Raw genomic sequence first — 19901 nt, 5'->3', positions numbered from 1 at the left:
TATTAGGCGAATGGAAGAAGAGATATAGAAAATATGATGCTAATTTCATTCATTGTTTCAGAGCCAGGGTTGGAATTTCAAAATAGACCCACTGGTCAAATTTTACGGTTTTGACATTTCTCTAACCCTTATTCACAATTTGAAGGAAAGATCTTCACATTTTTACAAAATTTTAAACTGTATTAAATGGGAGAATCACCCCATGATGGGAAATTTTCTTGTCAAATTCTATCCCACTTAAGAGCTCAGAATGGAATTTTCTAGAGAAATTTCTTACACTCATATTTCTAGACAAGAATAAGAATTTAAAGGATAGATTATATGTGGAAGCACTATTAGTACAGGAAGGAACTCTCGTTGAAACAAGAATTCAAGGATGAAGCTATCCTTACATAATTTGTTCAATTTTTATAATGAATTTTAGAAAACATAATAGTAAATCATCTCAATCTGAATGATTTTCATCCTTCTATGAAAATCCATTAGTTCAGGCAAAGATAATAATGTAATTTTGTGGTGTTATTTGGTGCAGCCAGAGAAAACATTTCCCTAGGATGACTAGAACATTTTGTTGTAGATTACACTTGAACCCTTTTGGGGTTGACAACAATTTACTCACAATATTATAAAATTACACAAATTTCCATTATATAACAATGAAGGAGGCTCAATTTGTGTTAAATATAATTATGACAACTAGGCAGATACTAATCCCTATGTGAACTTACAACTCACTATAACTAGCTCTTTGAGAAATAATACAACTAGCTCTTTGGAAAATCCATCTTTCTTGTCATTGAATTGACAACCTTATCAGAATTATTGGCTAGGTTTCTCAAAGAAGCCTACTTGGATTTCCCGATTACCTTTTGGTGTGGATTCTCTTATCATAAGCCTAATGCCTTTATTGAAAGTGATTTCAAAGTTTTTTTCCTCCTTAATATGCTCATCACACTTAAAGTTTTCCTCATCTCTTGATGGATAACACTAATCATGGATACAATATGGATGGGAAAAGCAATTGTTTTACCTATTTGATTATCGACCCATGATTGTTCAACATCCTTCACCCAATAATTTATATGATCTCCATAATGCATGTCTCCAACATTTCTTTGATATGCACAAACCACACACTTCGGTTGTTTTTCCAATTGAATTAAATAATCTGCATGCATGGAGCTTACTAATTTCTCTACGTTGTAAGCCATCACCTGTGAAATTAGTTGCATCCCAGCATTAGAAGATGATGATCAATTAATATACTCATTTACTTCTAATTATCTTGAAGGAAAATTTTATCACCTCATAGTTTCTCTATATTTCGATTTCTTTCTCATCTTGCTTTTCATTATAATGTTTTTGAAAAACATTCCAAGAAACAAAGTATATACTAGAAAGAAGGTACTTAATTTCCATTTGAGCATTACAATATTTTCTGTGAGAGTCCAATTGTAAGAAAGTTGTTGACATGTTAAACATTCTAAATCTCTAGACTGATGAGAAATTTCGTATGGACCTGTAATATGCATAATTGGAAAAAACAACGAGGAAACTGTGGATCAGTTAATTTCATATGTTAATCGGATAGTGTTGTGGATAATTTATTTGTGCACCATTCATATGTTAGGCAAGTTTGGTGAGGAGAAATGTTGTTAATTTGCTCTGAAAATTGATACCAGAGATAAATCAATAGTTGTGTTCATGGGAGCCTCCCATGCTTTGTTTTGTGAGGCCTTTGGATTACTAGAATATCCCAGGGCAAAGATAGTCTAGCTAAATAGGTATGCCATCAAATTGGATATGCTATACAAAAAACTTGAAAACGTTTTATCATGAAGAATTATGAAATATCCATAGATCAACGAAAATAAGGCTTCAGTTCTTTTAGATGTTTCCTGTCATGGAACTCTAGGTAGATGTGGAGCTAGTGACATTTTACATTTAAGGGGAACTCGTTATATTATTTTAAAGAATGCAGCAAGTGAGTGGACAAATAACAACGTTGAGATCTAGGTTTATGGTAAAATGTTTCCTGTCATGGAACTCTAGGTAGATGTGGAGCTAGTGACATTTTACATTTAAGGGGAACTCGTTATATTATTTTAAAGAATGCAGCAAGTGAGTGGACAAATAACAACGTTGAGATCTAGGATTTATGGTAAATTCTAAAATGGGCAGTTGAAATGGGTATTGACTATATCCAAGTTATGGGGATTCTAAACTATTATGTATTGGGAAAATGGAAAAAGTGATATAGAAAATATGATGCTAATTTCATTCTATGTTTCAAAGCTAGGGTTGAAATTTCAAAATAGACTCACTAGTCAAATTTGACAGTTTTCACATTTCTCTAACAAGTCTTCACAATTTCAAGGAAATATCTTCACATTTTTACAAATTTTTTAAACCATATTTCACAGGAAAATAGCCCATGATGGGTAATTTTCCTGTAAATTCCGTCCCTATTTAGAGCTAATAATGAAGTTTCCAGAGAAATTTCTTGCACTCATATTGCTAAAAAAGAATGCAAATTTAAAGGACAAATTATCTACGGAAGCACTATCAATGTAGGAAGGAATTCTCGTTGAAACAAGAATTCAAGGATGAAGCTATCACAAAATCTATTTAATTTATATATTGAATTCTAGAAAAGAGACTAGTAAACTATCTCAATCTGAATGATTTTGAATGTTCTATGAAAATCCCTTAGTTCAGGCAAAGATCATAATGTAATTTTGTGGTTTTGTTGGGCGAAGTCAGAGAAAAAATTGCCCAATGATGACTAAAATATTTTGTTGCACATTACCCTTGAAGATGTTTTGGGATGATGGTAGTTGAAACCTTTGTCCTCTGCAACTTTCAAAAAGACATGTAAACATGTATTCTGATTTCTCCTATGAAATATCAAATCTGCATGTTCGTTTTTATGGAAAAAGATACTAGAAAAGACATGTAATGATGTATTATTATTTCTTCTATGAAATATCAAATATAAATGTCTTTTTTCCAAAAAAATAAATAAATAAATAAAAATAAAAAAAATCTTGAAAGTAGTAATTTTCCATGATTGTCCTAAGTATCATTATATCATAATTCAATAGTAAGAAAGGTGTTAACTTGTTTTACATGTGGATTTCTTATATTGATGATAAATTTGCCACATTCGTAAATACTAAATTTATTTAAATCTAAAATATAATAAATTAATAACCACTTGGAAAGTACATGATAGGTACTGGATGAATATCTGAACGTTTTATCTCCCCAAGGAGTCTTATTACATTTTCAAATATAAAAATTAAAGATTCTCATTATATTCTGAAAAATAAAAACAGAAGAAGATTATTGTTTTAAGTTTTCTCAAGCAGGTTTTAAACATTTGATGTAAGAAGAAAGTACCACTGGTGATGCTATAAAAGCGTGTGTGGTGAATGTAGTGATCTCTAAATCTTCATTTTGGTTGAGAAATATGAAAATGTTCATTATGTTAAAGTTCCCATAACTATTAAAAACATTAATTTAGGAAGTGAAAATGATACTAAAACAATTATATATTAGAGTCATTCTCTCAAAAACTCAAATAGGAAAAGGTAGAATATTGATATACATCGCATTTTCAATATAGGACTTTCAAATATTTATACAAATCGGTGATATCTAGACAAAATTTTCAACTTATAAGTCCATCACATACAAACATAGGAGTAAACTCTAGACAATTGTTGCAACTTATAAGTTCATCACATATAGACATAGGAGTAAACTCTATGTTTTGTGATCATTAAATTTCAATATAGTTGCCAAGAATATTGCAATAACCATCCAACTATATACAAATAAGAGCATATAAATGCTCTAAATATAGGTTGATAGGCAATGCAAACATATAACAATTTTTAAATGTATTTTTAAAGGAGCTAAACATTTAAAAGATAAAAATGCCATCACAACTATATAAAATGTATAAATCCAAACAAAAGAATGGCTAAAGATATAATTTGAAGTCATGAGGGATATAAAACTCTCATTTGAAGCCACAAATGGTATTCACAAGATGTTTAGGATACGTGGTTTGGAGTGTTAACAACTTGCATGTTCAAATTAAGCAACATGAGTTCTTTTTGAAACAACAAAGTTGTAATTCTTTCCTCACAATGATCAATTTGTCATTTGAAGAAATGTCCCTTATCTGCATTATTTCTTCTAAATTGACAAGTATATTTTTTAGAGAATGATCTTGCAACTAATTGTGAACTAATGTTTGGGAACTATCTTGTGAGAGAAAATAAGAGTGTGGTTCTTCTTGGAGATTTAAGTTTTGCAAAATTGAATAGCGTTGAAGATTATAGTGAATGGATATTTTCAAGTGTTGCAAAATTTGCATGGTTTTCACACACACATACTAATCAACCTTTTCCAATTGTATACAAAGAGGAGCTTATAAATGCTCTAAATTTAGGGTGATAGGCAATGCAAACATATAACAATTTGGAAAAGCATACAATGGTTTGTAAATGAATTTTTAAAAACAACTAAACATTTAAAAGATAAAAATGCCATCACAACTATATAGAATGTATAAATCCAAACAAAAGAATGGCTAAAGATCTAATTTGAAGCCACAAATGATATTCACAAGATGTTTAGGATATGTGGTTTGGAGTGTCAACAACCTTCATGCTCACATTAAGCATCTTGAGTTCTTTTCGAAACAACAAAATTGTTGTTCTTTCCTCACAATAATCAATTTGTCATTTGAAGAAATGACCCTTCTCTGCATTATTTCTTCTAAATTTACAAGTATATTTTTTAGAGAATGAACTTGCAACTAATTGTGAACTAATGTTTGGGAACTATCTTGTGAGAGAAAATAAGAGTGTGCTTCTTCTTGGAGATTTAAGTTTGGCAAAATTGATTAGCATTCAAGATTACAGGGAATGGAGATTTTCAAGTGTTGAAAACTTTGCATGGTCTTCACACACACATACTAATCAACCTTTTCCAACTATATACAAAGAGGAGCTTATAAATGCTCTAAATTTAGGGTGATAGGCAATGCAAACATATAACAATTTGGAAAATCATACAATGGTTTGTAAATGTATTTTAAAATAGCTAAACATTTAAAAGGTAAAAATTCCATCACAACTATATAGAATGTATAAATCCAAACAAAAGAACCGCTAAAGATCTAATTTCAAGCCACAAATGATATTCACAAGATGTTTAGGACATGTGGTTTGGAGTGCCAACAACCTGCATGTTCAAATTAAGCATCATGAGTTCTTTTTGAAACAACAAAATTGCAGTTCTTTCTTCGCAATGATCAATTTGTCATTTGAAGAAATGACCCTTCTCTGCATTATTTCTTCTAAAGTGACAAGCATATTTTTTATAGAATAAACTTGCAACTAATTGTAAACTAATGTTTGGGAACTATCTTGTGAGAGAAAATAGGATTGTGGTTCTTCTTGGAGATTTAAGTTTGGAAAATTTGAATACCATGGAACATGATAGTGAATGAAGATTTTCAAGTGTTGAAAAATTTCCCCGGTCTTCACACAGACATACTAATCATCCTTTTCCAACAATATACAAAGAGGATATTATAAATTCTCTAAATGTAGGTTGATAGGAAATGAAAACATATAACAATTTTCAAAAGCATAGAGTGGTTTGTAAATGTATTATTAAAATAGCTAAACATTTAAAAGATAAAAATGCCACCACAACTACATAGAATGTATAAATCCAAACAAAAGAATGTATAAAGATTTAATTTGAAGCCACATGAGATATCAAACTCTCATTTGAAGCCGCAATTGATATCCAAAAGATGTTTAGGACACATGGTTTCGAGTGTCGACAATTTGCATGTTCAGACTAAACATCGTGAGTTCTTGTTGAAACAACAAAGTTGTAGTTCTTTCCTCGCAATCATCAGTTTTTCATTTGAAGAAATGACCCTTCTCGACCTTATTTCTTATAAATTTAAAAGTATATTTTTTAGAGAATAAACTTACAACTAATTACAAACTAATGTTTGGGAACAATATTATGAGAGAAAATAATAGTGTGCTTCTTCTTGGAGATTTAAGTTTGGAAAAATCGAATATTGTGGAACATTATAGTGAATGGAGATTTTCAAGTGTTGCAAAATTAGCATGGTCTTCACACACACATCCTAATCATCCTTTTCCAATTATATACAAAGTGGAGATTATAAACACTCTAAATGTAGGTTGATAGGCAATGAAAACATATAACAATTTGCAAAAGGATACAGTTGTTTGTAAATGTATTTTAGAAATAGCTAAACATTTAAAAGATAAAAATGCCATCATAACTATATACAATATATAAATCCAAACAAAAGAATGGCTAAAGGTATAATTTGAAGCCACAAGGGATATAAAACTCTCATTTGAAGCCACAAATGCTATGAACAAGATGTTTAGGACACTTGGTTTTAAGTGTCAACAACCTACATGTCCAAATTAAGCATCGTGAGTTCTTTTTGAAACAACAATGTTGTAGTTATTTCCTTGCAATGATCAATTTTTCATTTGAGGAAAAGACCCTTCTCCGCATTATTTCTTCTAAATTGACAAGTATATTTTTTAGAGAAAACTTGCAACTAATTGTAAACTAATCATTGGGAACTATCTTGTGAGAGAAAAATAGAGTGTGTTTCTTCTTGGAGATTTAAGTTTGGCAAAATTGGATATTGTGGAACATTATAGTGAATGGATATTTTCAAGTGTTGCAAAATTTGCATAGTCTTCACACACGTACTAATCATCCTTTTGATTGAGTATGATTGATCTGTTTACAAATATTTTCTTCTAGTAATGTCTCAGCTATAAGATCAGTTTGGAAAATATATAGTTCTAATAAAAATGGACATCTACAAAGAACATGTTAGAAGTGTGCGGGGTGATACTTAATATTTGTACACCAACATACTCGTTGACAACTTCATTGAGCTATTGCATTTCTATTGGTTACCGAAAAACATGGATGCATTGAAATGCTCACCTAAGTGTTAGCAATCAATATCAGTATGGTAGTGATAAGGAATTATTTGGTTGTTAATTTCTTGATAAAATTGGACTAACTAGGTTTCAATGCAAGGGGCTTCTCACACAGTCATAGAAAACAAAAAATGTGTATAATACTGCCAATCATAATTCTATCTTAGTTTTAGTTAAAATAAAAAGTCCTTTACTTCAGCAAATCAAGGTTCAAATGAAATACTCTCCATCCTAGATTGGTAAAATAAATAAAAAAATTGAGTTTCATGATATTTTATCTAGGTTTTTCTTCTTAATGGACTAAGTGCAATCATGTCTTCACTGAAGGATGTTTAAAAAGATCTCGTATATTAAACACATTTTTCCATGGTAATAAGAGTTTTATAGTTTTTAATAAGGAACTGACATGTGTGTCATGAAAAAAGTCATGATTGTTGCGTGATACAAAAGATGTGAAGGGATAGAATATGGAGGATTTAGATCCATTCAATAATTTCATGGAAGTGATGTGGTTGGATTTATTTTAAAATCAACCTTATCTCATGAAAAGGAGAGAACCATTGAAAATATTTCACATGACATACATTTTTTTTTATTAGGCCTCAACTCATTGCAAAATAGAAAAGTTGTTATTGATCTTGCAACTTAGAAATAACACTTGAAAGGCTACTCTTCTTAGTGATCAAGATTCAACATCTAATTATGTAGATATTGGTGTAGATGATATGAAACTCCTTTAATAATCAACAATGTAGCAGAAAAGGAAGAAAATAATCCTTTTTATGGATTTTTATTCAACATGAACTCCCATAGAGCTTGAATACAATCCAAATTTGTACAGTAGATAAATGAGTTGTCTTTGTTGGGTTTCATAAACATAACTTGGTACCATTATTGTGTTTATTTACACCACATTACTATTTATTGCTAACTTATAAAATGACTACTTTAGATTATTGCACCACTTGATTTTTGTTTAATTAAAAAGAATAATTAATAATTTTAAAATATTATTTAATAACTTTTTAATTAACAATTCTAATTACTATTTTAATTATCAATTTTAAACAAAAATAATATAACATAACATTGTGAATTTACAATATCTCAATATATGTGAGAAATATAGAAATAGTGGGAAATGTTTGAAGTTCAAGTCTTTCTGAATTTCCGCACACAAATTCTCTATATTTGTGGACATGAAAAAGCAATGAAGAACCCATTCTAAAAATACACATGTAATTAACCTTTGTTATAAATCTTATAATATGTTAAGATGGATGAAATCATGGACAAAGTTTACCTTTGCACAACAGAGAACACGACGTGAGGGGGCGACATTTTAACACCGACAGACTAACAACCGAACACGGTACCAAAGTAGAGATTGATTTGTGCCGAGATAAAAAAAAATTATGGTAATCATAAATTATTAAATATCGATTGGAATGAATAATATAGTTTTAGTGTAGGTTCTATGTTCTATGTCAATTGACGATATCAAAGTTTTTCATCTTCATTAAGTCAAAATCTACATCTAGAAACTGTAAATGCCCACTACATGAACGCAATGACCTAATAAAGATGGATAAGAGGTATTGTACAACATCTCCTTTTTGTAGGGATGTTTTCTTGGAGAGATACTATGTGGCGAATTGAAAGTGTAATCCATTATAAGCTATTGCTTGTAATTTTTTATTGAAACTTACAAAATCATATTAGAAGATCAAGAGCCAACCTTCATTACAAACGTTATACTATCTATAAAATTCAGATAATATAAATCATTTAGCTTTATCTTCCACTTTTGCATGCAATCTTTTTTATTAATTCTTATTTTCAATGACCATTTACATCTCATGATGGTTCCTCAATTTATGCCTTATGGCATTTCCTTTGCAACATCAGGTGTAGATGATAGTTTTAAATACATTTCAATATTATTTCAGATTGAAATATGTTATTGTTGTTGATATATATATATATATATATATATATATATATATATATATATATTCTAAACTCGATATTAAACTAAGTTAGTGAATGTGGATATTAAAATGATTTACTTAATTAAAATATAAATAATATCAACTTTATTTATTTTTTGTTTTAAATATTGGAAAGAATTTTAAAAGTTGATATAAAATTATCTTATTTCATACTTACATGGAAATATTTTATTTCTAACAAAGAGTGAGAATATATTTTTTTTTCGATATCTCTTTTATATCAAGGAATATTCGAGGATCAGATGGACATGAATTGACTTAAGGATGATCCTCTATATTAAGTTGTAATATCAACAAACAACAAAATCACATTTAGAGTTTGTTTGGGGTTGCTTCTGAGCATATGTCTGGAGGTATGAAATATCTTGGCTTCCATATTAAGCCATGAAATTACAGGATCCTAGACTGGCAGTGGCTTGTTGACTGATTCTATCAGAAAATTTCGGGCTGGGAATTTAGATGCCTTTCTATGGGAGGTCGCTTCACTCTAACTTAGGCTGTGATAACTCAGATGGGTGTGTACTGGGCACACTTATTCCATCTACCCATCACCATCATCAAAAAATTAAATGGGATCATTGCTAATTTCATCTGGTCCGGAATGTGGCAAAAGCATAAATATCATCTTACCAAACTTGATCATATCTCCATGCCAAAGCGGCTGGGAGGCTGGGGCATATTGCATTTGAAGAGATTTGGCTATGCTCTTCTGCTCAAATCTTTATGGCGAGGGATCTTTGGATATGACACCTGGAGTTCAATCATAAAACATAAATACCTGAAGGACATCGACTTTATGGTTTGAATGCGTTGGGGATGTATTGGCTGCAACACCAGCTCAGCTGTCTGGTGCAACTTTACAAAGATCCGTCATTATTTTCTATCACTTCTCTCATGGAAACTGGGTACTAGACACCACATTGCTATTGGACAGGATTACATCTGGGGCCTTGATGATATTGACAAAATCTCGGATCCCCTCCGACATGGTCTTAACAACAATGGCATATACTTCTGGGAACAAGTCATTTCGACTTGGCATAACAGTTTCCCAATTTGGAAATGCTCTGTAAGGTTGGGGCTATTTGTACATAACATAGAGGATTGGGAAAAGATCTGCACACAACTACAGCTGACCAGAATTTGCAGAGATGCGGAAAGAGATTCGATTGTATGGAGGGGAAAAATGAAGGGCGACAACATCATGGTGGCAGATGCATATCACCAACTCTGTTGTTGGGACACCATACATCCTGAGGTATGCTAGTTTTCTAAATTTTGGAATTCTCACATCCCTACAAAAAACACTTTTTTCTCTTGTTAGTCTCGAGAAATAAAAATTTGACATGGGCAAACCTTCAAAAAAGAAATTGGTCCGGTCCTGGGATTTGCGTTCTTTGCAGGAGTGCGGAAGAAGATAATTGACATCTGTTCATTATGTGTCCTGTTGTTTCTAAAATTTGGCAAAATCTAGCTGCCATATATGGTCTCCAACTCCCACAGTTCACTTGCATGTCTAACTGCCTTGAATAGTGGAGTCAGCAACACATTACATAACGCTATATGCCCTCTATTTTCCATTGGGAGATCTAGAGATGGAGGAACAACGTTACCTTCAACAACTACAGAGAAAACAATACATTGGTGGCGGAAAGAATCAGATGCACACTCTCATCTAAACTACAAATGGGCATGAATACTAAAAAATCTAAAAAAACAAAAACAGGCCCAAAGATCATATACCCTGAGGGGTTTTTTTACGGTGCATCACAAAGTAGAACATGAAGATGTGGTTTCTTGATCATATTTTCACCTGAGCAGGCATATCATGTTCACTGGGGTGTGGGTAAAGGCACTAATACAAAGGCAGAGGCAATGGCATTATGGGGCCTACTCTGGTTTGTTAATTTCCTGGATATTCCTACTATTCACATATTTGGGGACTCCAAGATCATCATTGATTATGTCCGCGGTCAAGCTACCATATACAAGCCCACACTTCAAGGCTGGTTACAACAAATCACATCACTCTGGAGTTCACTCCATCACTCCTCGATTCAACATATTAGCAGGGAGTTCAATCTAGATGTGGACAGTCTCTCCAAAAAAGGCATTCTGGACAAACTGGATGGCTTACACATTGAGATCAAGATGGGAGACACTTGCATGGAGGTCGGGGTGCTGCCACTACCGGGATAATACTACTCACCCAGACATATTTCTTCTTTTTGATTATCTGATGGACCTTCTTTGTGTCTATTAGTAACTAGTTGCAACAATTCAGATTTCCATACATTGTCTATTATCAACCATGCATGACTTTATTTGGTACATTAGATCTTTATGATATCTTCTATATATTATAGGCCATGATAGCTATATGGACTGGTTATAGGGATGAATATTTGTATGATTGCATGCTCAACTGGAATGCACATGTTACTATCTCCGATATGTAGCTGTTTTGGAAGATTCATCATGAAGCAAATGTAACTTTTTTGAGACTGAATATAACTTTCTTTTTCTTTGAAAAAAATACAATTTTAAATAAAACTAACCAAATATATATATATATATATATAAATTATATAATTTGGATTTTTAATATTAAACACTACCCTATATTAAACACAAATAAAATTACACTCTTTATTAATCACTGATAAAATTACACCTACTGATCACCGATGGAATTACAAATGATCTCATACTCGACTCTATAATAAGCCTCTAAGTTCAATAATGTTTATCTTTAATAATGCTGCATTTTATTCAAACTCAAACCATTATTTTATTCTGTACAGAACACAGGATCTTCCTATAAGTTTACAAACAATCGATGAATGATAGCCAAGTCGCAATCGATCCAGACCATCCCAATCTATGGCCCAGACATTTTGGTGGGTATGCATTACAATTCAGGTCACTGCAAATTTTGGAAATTTAATGTATAAGATCAAAGTCAAACTATTGTCCTTCATTTTTTTTTTTTTTTAAGAATTCGACAATTCAACAAGACAATCTTTACAGATAATTATCCACCACAAAGAACTATTTATTAGTAACAAAACGATCACAGGTGTGTATCTGTTAATTCTTATTATTATGCATCTATAATAAGACAATCTTTACCAATACTTATTGATTCACATCCACTTAAAAATCTACTCACCACAAAAAACTCTGTTAATAACGAAACGATAATAGGTGTGTATAAAGTGCAGGTTTTATTACACTGAGCCAGCGGTTACTGTTACCAAAATGGATTTGTTAAATGATGACGATAACAACTTAGATTCGGGGTTTATTTTTCACTAATGCATTTGTTAGAAAAGTTACATGACTCCAACAAAGAGCATTTGATGTTGGATATTTAATGGACACTTTGAATTTTCTACCGATTAGTTATTATGCCAACATACCTCCAAGGCCGATTACGCAACATTACTATTAATATATATTACTATTAATATTATATAGAGTAGAATCAGTGTAATCATATTAAATATATTAGTGTGGTTGATTTATGGTTTATATAGTTGAAAGTTTCAGTTGTATCTATCATTCATAAATATATAACAAAAAATACTATTGCAACAAAAAATTATTATTAACTATTGCAACAAAAGTATTATTATTAATTAACTTTGATTTTACTTGACCCTTAAGAATTTCAGGTCTTGATAAAGAAACAAAAGCGTTGAAGATTTTCATCCTTTACAACCAAGATATAAAGAAGTTATTCTAAAATTAAATATGCTTTGAAAATCCAAATTGGTGGCCATTCAGACATCATTTTTTTTTAAACTTATTAAAAAGCATAGCATTCAGATAAAACATATGTTAAGCATCTGAACATATTGTTTTAAGAATCAATCTAAGCGGTGAATTAAAAAAATAAAAAAAAATTAACAAATTATCATACACCTTAAGTTGAAATAGAAAAATTTAATTAAGAGGTGTTTAAATATATTCTCAACTATAGTCACCGAGTTTCACTATTACATCTAAACATGAAATAAATTCCCACATAAAATGCTCACTACAATGCATTTGAATGATGCTTTGGGTTACATGAACATCCTTCTGCCAGCTATTTTTACGGTTTACACGAAGTTTATGTTATGCATTATTCAATAATCATGTCAAAACTAATTTTTGACTAATCTTAATCGAAATGAATGGATTCTTTTTTGTCATTTAGGAGCAACGTTTTTATTATTGTGCGGATAGGTGGACGCATTATATAATGTAGTGTTATGTTGATTAACATTAAACTTTAAGATTTAAAAAAAAAAAGATTTATAAGTGTTTATGTTTGTTATGAAGAAGCCTATTAAAAATTTGAGGAAATCCATTATACAATGTCATTATTTTAGTTTTGATATATTTAAATTCCGGATTTGATTTTTATGAGTATTTGGTGGATTGGGATTTAAGATGAATCTAGCTAATTAGTAATAAAAATACAAAAATAGAGATGAATGTACTTATTATGTAGGACATATTAATATGTGTCCCTAGTTTTCCTTATCTTTTTGTATTGTATTGAGACATATGTAATAAAAATATTATGACCATATTAATATTGTCAACTTAGGTCATATTCATGTTTTTGTAATGCATCATTTTTCCATGAAATTCTCATGTAATGTATTCTATGTGAGGGTATGATGAGTTTATTGTAAAATGTATTTGGGATAAATAATCATAAATATAATATTAGGATATGATTTCCTCACAAGGTTTCAAATATAATTTTAAAAGGGATTTAAAAAATAGTTTATGAATTAAGATAGTCTCACTTCTCCAACTCAAAGTAATTTTATAGCAAATGGAATAAAAATTAGTGTTTGTGTAAAAGTGGTTATGGAACCATTAGTGATCACGTTAATTGTCAAGAAATTTATTATAAAAGTTGATAGTTCAAACCTAGGTTTACCCATGTCCTTACTAGGGGTAGTCATGGACACCTAATGTCCCCTCTTTTGGGAGAAGGAGTGATTAGTAAAATGGGATGTCACTGTTATCACTCAGGTTGTTCCCAAAAGTTGTAAGAAAGGGAATATGGCCGAGGTAACCATAGAACAATCTTTTAGATACAGATTCTAACCAATCTGCATGCAGAGAGGGCTCTCTCTTTATGATTTAGCTTTGTTTTGAAGTGTGTTAGGCCAGCTATGAAGTACAAGGGGTTTTATTTCGAGTTTGGTTGGAGGGATGGAGATTCAATAGAACAGTGAGGTAAAATTGAAAAGTTTCAGTCCATTAGGCATGATGGAGTCAAAGAAGGATAGCTTACTAGATTCAGTTTCTGACTGAGGATGGCACCACAGAGCAAGGTACTCAAATATGGAACAATTCATAAGCTGGAATCAGATCTAATGGAGTCAATGGGTGAAGGTAAATTAAGAATCCTTCATCATGTTGACAGAGGGAAAGTGGATGATTACTATCAAGGAGCAATTAAGGATTCCTTAGAAAATAGTCAAGGTGAAAGAATCAGGGGAAACAAGAGCAATTAAGAATTCATTGTTTATGCTAATTCTGAAGAAAACATAGAAATAACAAAGATTGAAGACAGAGTGCAGTTAAGCAAATTCTAAATTATTCTTTCTCTTTACTACTGATATCATGAAACATAGATGATATAGTAAGCATATAAACTGAAAACACAAGTTAGAAGGGACTTATTGATCCATAATATGATTCAAGAATTCTGTAATAGGTCCTCAGCATCAAATTCTCATCCAGTAAGCTCGACAAACAATGGTTCCAACAGCCTTTTATTCCAAAAATTTCAGTATTACAATCAAGAACTATGAACGCCCATCAACCAACCCCAAATACTTCGTCTAGGGGGGTATTTATACAAAAATATCAAATATCTTACAAAATATCTGAAGAAGATAATATTTGATGACAATTAATGCTTCTTTTACAAGAGATAGAGATGAACAGTCTCGAAAATAGGGGAACAATAAATTGATGCAATAAATTAATGTTGTGTTGGCTGTTCCACCTTTATGAGATGTATCGGAGGTAGGTGCTGCAAGTCGGTTTACGACCGTCTTCTACTGATACTCTATGTTGGCTGCTTCGTCCTGCGTCGGGTGTTCTTCAGCTTTGATGTGATGACTCTGATTCATTTCTGTTCTCCGCATTATAGTAGATGGTCCAAAATTTTCAATTGACCAAAGATAAGTTTATAGAATTTCTAACATACTTTGCCAGCATTCCGGTCCCGGTATTTTATGTCTCTGAAGCTTCCTCAAAGTTTCGTCAGCGTCTGTGTATCTGAAGAAATTAGGTGGGATGGTGAACAAATGCTCTACCTCGTGCTCAATGTAGAATAAATTTTCCAGGCTGTCATATAGGGCTTGGCCAAATGGAAGTGCCTTCTCTCCTAATGTACTTGATGATGCATTAACTTGATCAGCGACATATTTATTCAACCTGTGTGTGTAATCTACATGTCTCATCATATGATCATTACTCCCCAAAGGACTTGGAAAACCTTTTTAATGCAAAACTGTAAACTTTTCTGTGAAAGAATCAATCTCCACTTACATGTCCTGGCATCTCCTTTCCACATTTTGCATCAGAGTTCTCATGGTTATAACTCTCTTGATTTCTAGAATGGTGCCTGTTCTATCTTTGATTTTCAGTGCCTCTAGTTCTTCACTGGTCTTGGTGTTCAAAAAATATATTAACTGGTTAGCTTGTTCAGGCATCTGTCCTAATAAGGCTCTTGTCTTTTGAATCTCCACTTGGGCCACTCTTATCAAGTCAATCTGCTCATAAATGACTTGGATAGACCTCCACACATTACTAAGGGATTGATTGATGTTGGTCCACAAAATTCCTCTGATTTCTGCTAGAGGTTTATCCAGAGAGAGATCCTTTTCTAATGCTCTCACCTTGTTTTCCAATGTTTTGATCTCCCTTGTTTTCTCTGCCACATTCATTTTGGATTTATCATAATTCTTTTCCACCTTTGCCAATTTCTCTTTGACCAATTTCAATCTTGATACTTGCAGTTTTAATTCCTCGATAGCTTTTATCAATTCCTTTGTGGTCATGCTAGTACTGTTGCCTGGTGCTGTTGCTGTTGCGGTTGCTGAGGTACTTGTGATGATCTCTGCTATTGATGCTGGGACATTGGGAGGCAATGCTGTTATAAGTGTGGAGGGGGTAGTAGTGACTGTTGGGACTACTTCAGGTGGCTGGGAGGTCGACTCTCCCTACTTTTCTTGTAGAGCTTTCTCGAATGCCTGCTCTATTTCACTCAACCTCTCATTCAGTCTCATGAGAAGGTCCATCATGTCCTCAGATTTCTGTTGTACAACTTTTGCAGTCCTTGCATGCATGGAAGGAGGAAGTTTCAGCTGTTTTCTGAGGGCAACAATGTTCTCTTCTTTCTTCTTCATTAGTGCCTTTATGCCTTTGGCATCTTTGGGATCATGTCCCAGCTCAATGATAATATCTTCTAAGGATTTTATCCTTTTGTCCTTAGCAAGAGAAGAGGCTTTCTCCAAATCTAGTTGAGCAGAGGTGTTGTTCAAAGAATTTTTCAATTTAAGAACTAACATCGCTTTATCAACTAGTGTGGAGTAGACTGGATCTCTCAAGTCTGTTTATGCAACTCAATCTGGTCTAAGGGATGAATATCCTTGGCTAAGACCTCCATATTTGTCCTGATGTAGTCAACTGTTGATTGTGGTCGCTGCACCTTCGACTTAAAGTAACTCATTATCATCTTTCCTTGTTTTATGTCATATGTTGGCATTAATCTTTGTTGTTTTGCGGGAGCCATCTTAAGATACTGGTTGTAAATTTGAAGCCTCAGTGGATCGTTCCTGGCCTTTATCTCAGTGGATGTCCTTTTGATTTCAGAGGGTTGCTTATGTGGTGGCCTGGTAGATGACACTTCAACACTATGCTGCCTTTCTAGCTCCTGCCTATGTGAGCTAGTCGATGTCTCTATCACTGGGGAAGTCTGCTCGCTGGTTACCCTCTCACCTCTTAGACTTTCTATTGTTTCTTCAATGATTTCTTCTTCAGACAGAGGATTCAGTATTTGCCTTTTTTCCCCTAGTTGTTCTGGAGGCCCACTGATAGGTGTGGCTTCTTCCCTGTCTCTTTTCTTGCCTCTTTCCTCATTTAGAGGAGTTTGTAATGCAGGAATCTCTGCTGCCTTAGTTTGGACCGGAGGAATTTGCCCCTGTTGATCAGTGATTGCTTACTACTTCGTGTCGGACACTTCGTTGCCCTTAGAAGACCCTGTAACTAGTGCGTTGGTTTCTTGTGCAGGCTACTATGAAGTTCCAGCAGAGGATGTACCAACTCCTGTTTGCTGAGGCAGCTTGAAAGATACCTGTCCAAAAGAGTCCAGGTTAAGGGTTTTTTCAAGGTCTTTCATAGCTTTTTCCATCTTTTCTTATTCAGTAAGTTCCTCTATTAATGTCCCTTCTACCCATTCTTCCTGATTAGCAAACTGTTCAATTTCAGGGATTTTATGATGCACATACATTGATAACTTGTTTCTTACCCTACTGTCACTTATGAAACTATAGGGGTCATATGGTACCCACTCAAAACTCTTCTTGAATTTAAGGTGGTCTTGTAATATGTTCTTATCATCTATCCAAGCCTCCCTAGAATGAATAATATAAGGGCCTAACTGGTTTTTTATTCTCAGCTGAGCCTTCTTCTTTACATTACAAAAGTGGGTTAAGTCTGAACAGATGAGCTACCTGAAATATTATAATGCAAATAACCTCATAGGCAAATACCTGGGCAACTTGAATGGGCATAATTCACATCCATATATTCTGATCTTAGTGTGATTCTGGTAGAGGTACCAGTCACCTATCCTGTACTATTTGGACATCTGTAAAATTTTCTTCATATCACCAGTAATTCTAGGAGAAGGAGCTCCCATCAACAGTGTGGAGGCTGGGTGCACAAATAAGTCAATGAATTCACTGTAGGTATAAGGGGAGTCATAGTTATGGAAGACTGAGCTCCAGAAAACCACGGGCCTCCTATTTCCCTTTGAGTCTAATTTTCTGATGGGGAATGGGAAACTGTCTGGGTGATAATATAACAACAGATGATATATGAAAGTTATATATTTAAACACTCCTTCCCTTTCCAAATTCGTGAATTGAGTATGGATTTTGTCAGCAATGAAAGAGGCATAGTTATACTTAACAGCAGGGGGTTGTCCCAGGGTAAAGGTAAATAACAGAACCAGGACAATCTCATCCACATATTCACTGGACCTAAATCCCAAGATCACTGATATTATGTCAAGAATGATTCTTCCAGTCTCATTGAAACAGACATGTAAATAGGGAGGTGGGCCTTGGGGCTGGCATTTTGGTTTCATGAACATCTGGGCAATACGTGTTATTTCTGGGCTGGTCAATTGAGAGGCCTTTTCAAGCAAAAATCCCATGGAAAGACGAGCAAGGGGCTCAATGGAATGGAAATGTATCATCTCGTTGATGGATTCAGTAGTTATGTAGAAAAGGACAGTTTTATAGGGTGACATAACAGCTCTCTGAACAGGGTCATAATTGGCACAGCATTGGTGAATAATGTCAGGGAAAACATGGACTTAGGGAGATAGTACATGGAAAGGTTTGATTCCCATAGTCCAAGAATGTCAGAATTACTTAAATGACTATCTCTGATTTGGTAGAAGGTATGAAGATGATTTTGGCAACCAGACGGGTCTTTTATTTGGAAATCTTTGTTGGCCATGGGTAGATGGTTCTAGTCTTTATGAGGTGCATTGAGGGGTGAGACATTGAGGGACATGGGGGCTTCCATGTGTGGTTCTTGTGTTTTCAAATTAGAAGTCGGGCTTCTGGGGAGACAATGGTCTAAATAGTATTTCTGGGTGTATTTTTATGAGAGCTACAAACTGATTTTGCTTGAATTTGGCTTTCTTGGGTAAAATTCACAGAGGAAAAGACAAAATTATGGGTTCGGAAAGTGAATTGGGGTAAATACCTGTTTTTAGAGGCAAATCAGGCACTTCACAGGTTGATTGACGAGCTGCAAAGCAGGAAGCTAAGATTTTCTTGGTCGAGTGGTGGACTGGACGCTTGTGCAGTTGTCTGGACGTAGCTTGCATGAAAACAATTTCGCAGTAAAAAATGGGTAAAAATGATAGTTTTACGATAATTTTAACAAAAATTGGCTTTGGTGGGGGTTTTTGGCTTTCACTGCATGCTGACATCACAGCGATGGGACGTTTTGTCTTGACGTGGGGGGGTGGTAAGCGGTTTCTCCCCGCACAACTTTTGGGGTGGAGTGGTTTCGAATGGGGAGGTAGCGAGCAAGGCGGGAATGCGACGCATGTCCCCGGTACAGCGGGAATACCGCCGGCTCCCCAGGAGTTAACGGTCGGATGAAAAGGGGTTGCAATATGTGCATCTACCGTTGGATGTATAGGGCCTAGATCTGACGATTGACGGTATTGGGATGTGATGGATGGTCAATGTACGGGCCCCATATATCAAATCAAATGTTTCAATGGTTTTCGGGGCTTGTTTTATTGGTTTGCGGGGTGAGTTTAGTTAGGTTTTTAATTAACCCGGGTGGTTAATTAAGTCCTTTGAGCGTGCAGCGGGTTAGGTTATTAAAGGTTCCAAAAGAACCATTAATCCCTACTTAAACAATAATATGGTCGTAATCGACTGGGGGTGGGATTATTAATACCTTGGGGTTTTCTTTAATGTATTAACATAATACGGGAAAGGGGAATAAGTATAGGGAGTTATATAATAATGTCAATAGTTAATATTAGTTTATGAAATAAATGGCACTAAGTATAATG

Source organism: Pinus tabuliformis, chromosome 1_2 (assembly GCF_031772625.1).
Source record: "Pinus tabuliformis cultivar Carrire ecotype Pingquan chromosome 1_2, CPIR1, whole genome shotgun sequence".
Taxonomy (NCBI): domain Eukaryota; kingdom Viridiplantae; phylum Streptophyta; class Pinopsida; order Pinales; family Pinaceae; genus Pinus; species Pinus tabuliformis.
Note: the sequence above shows the minus strand (reverse complement) of the source record.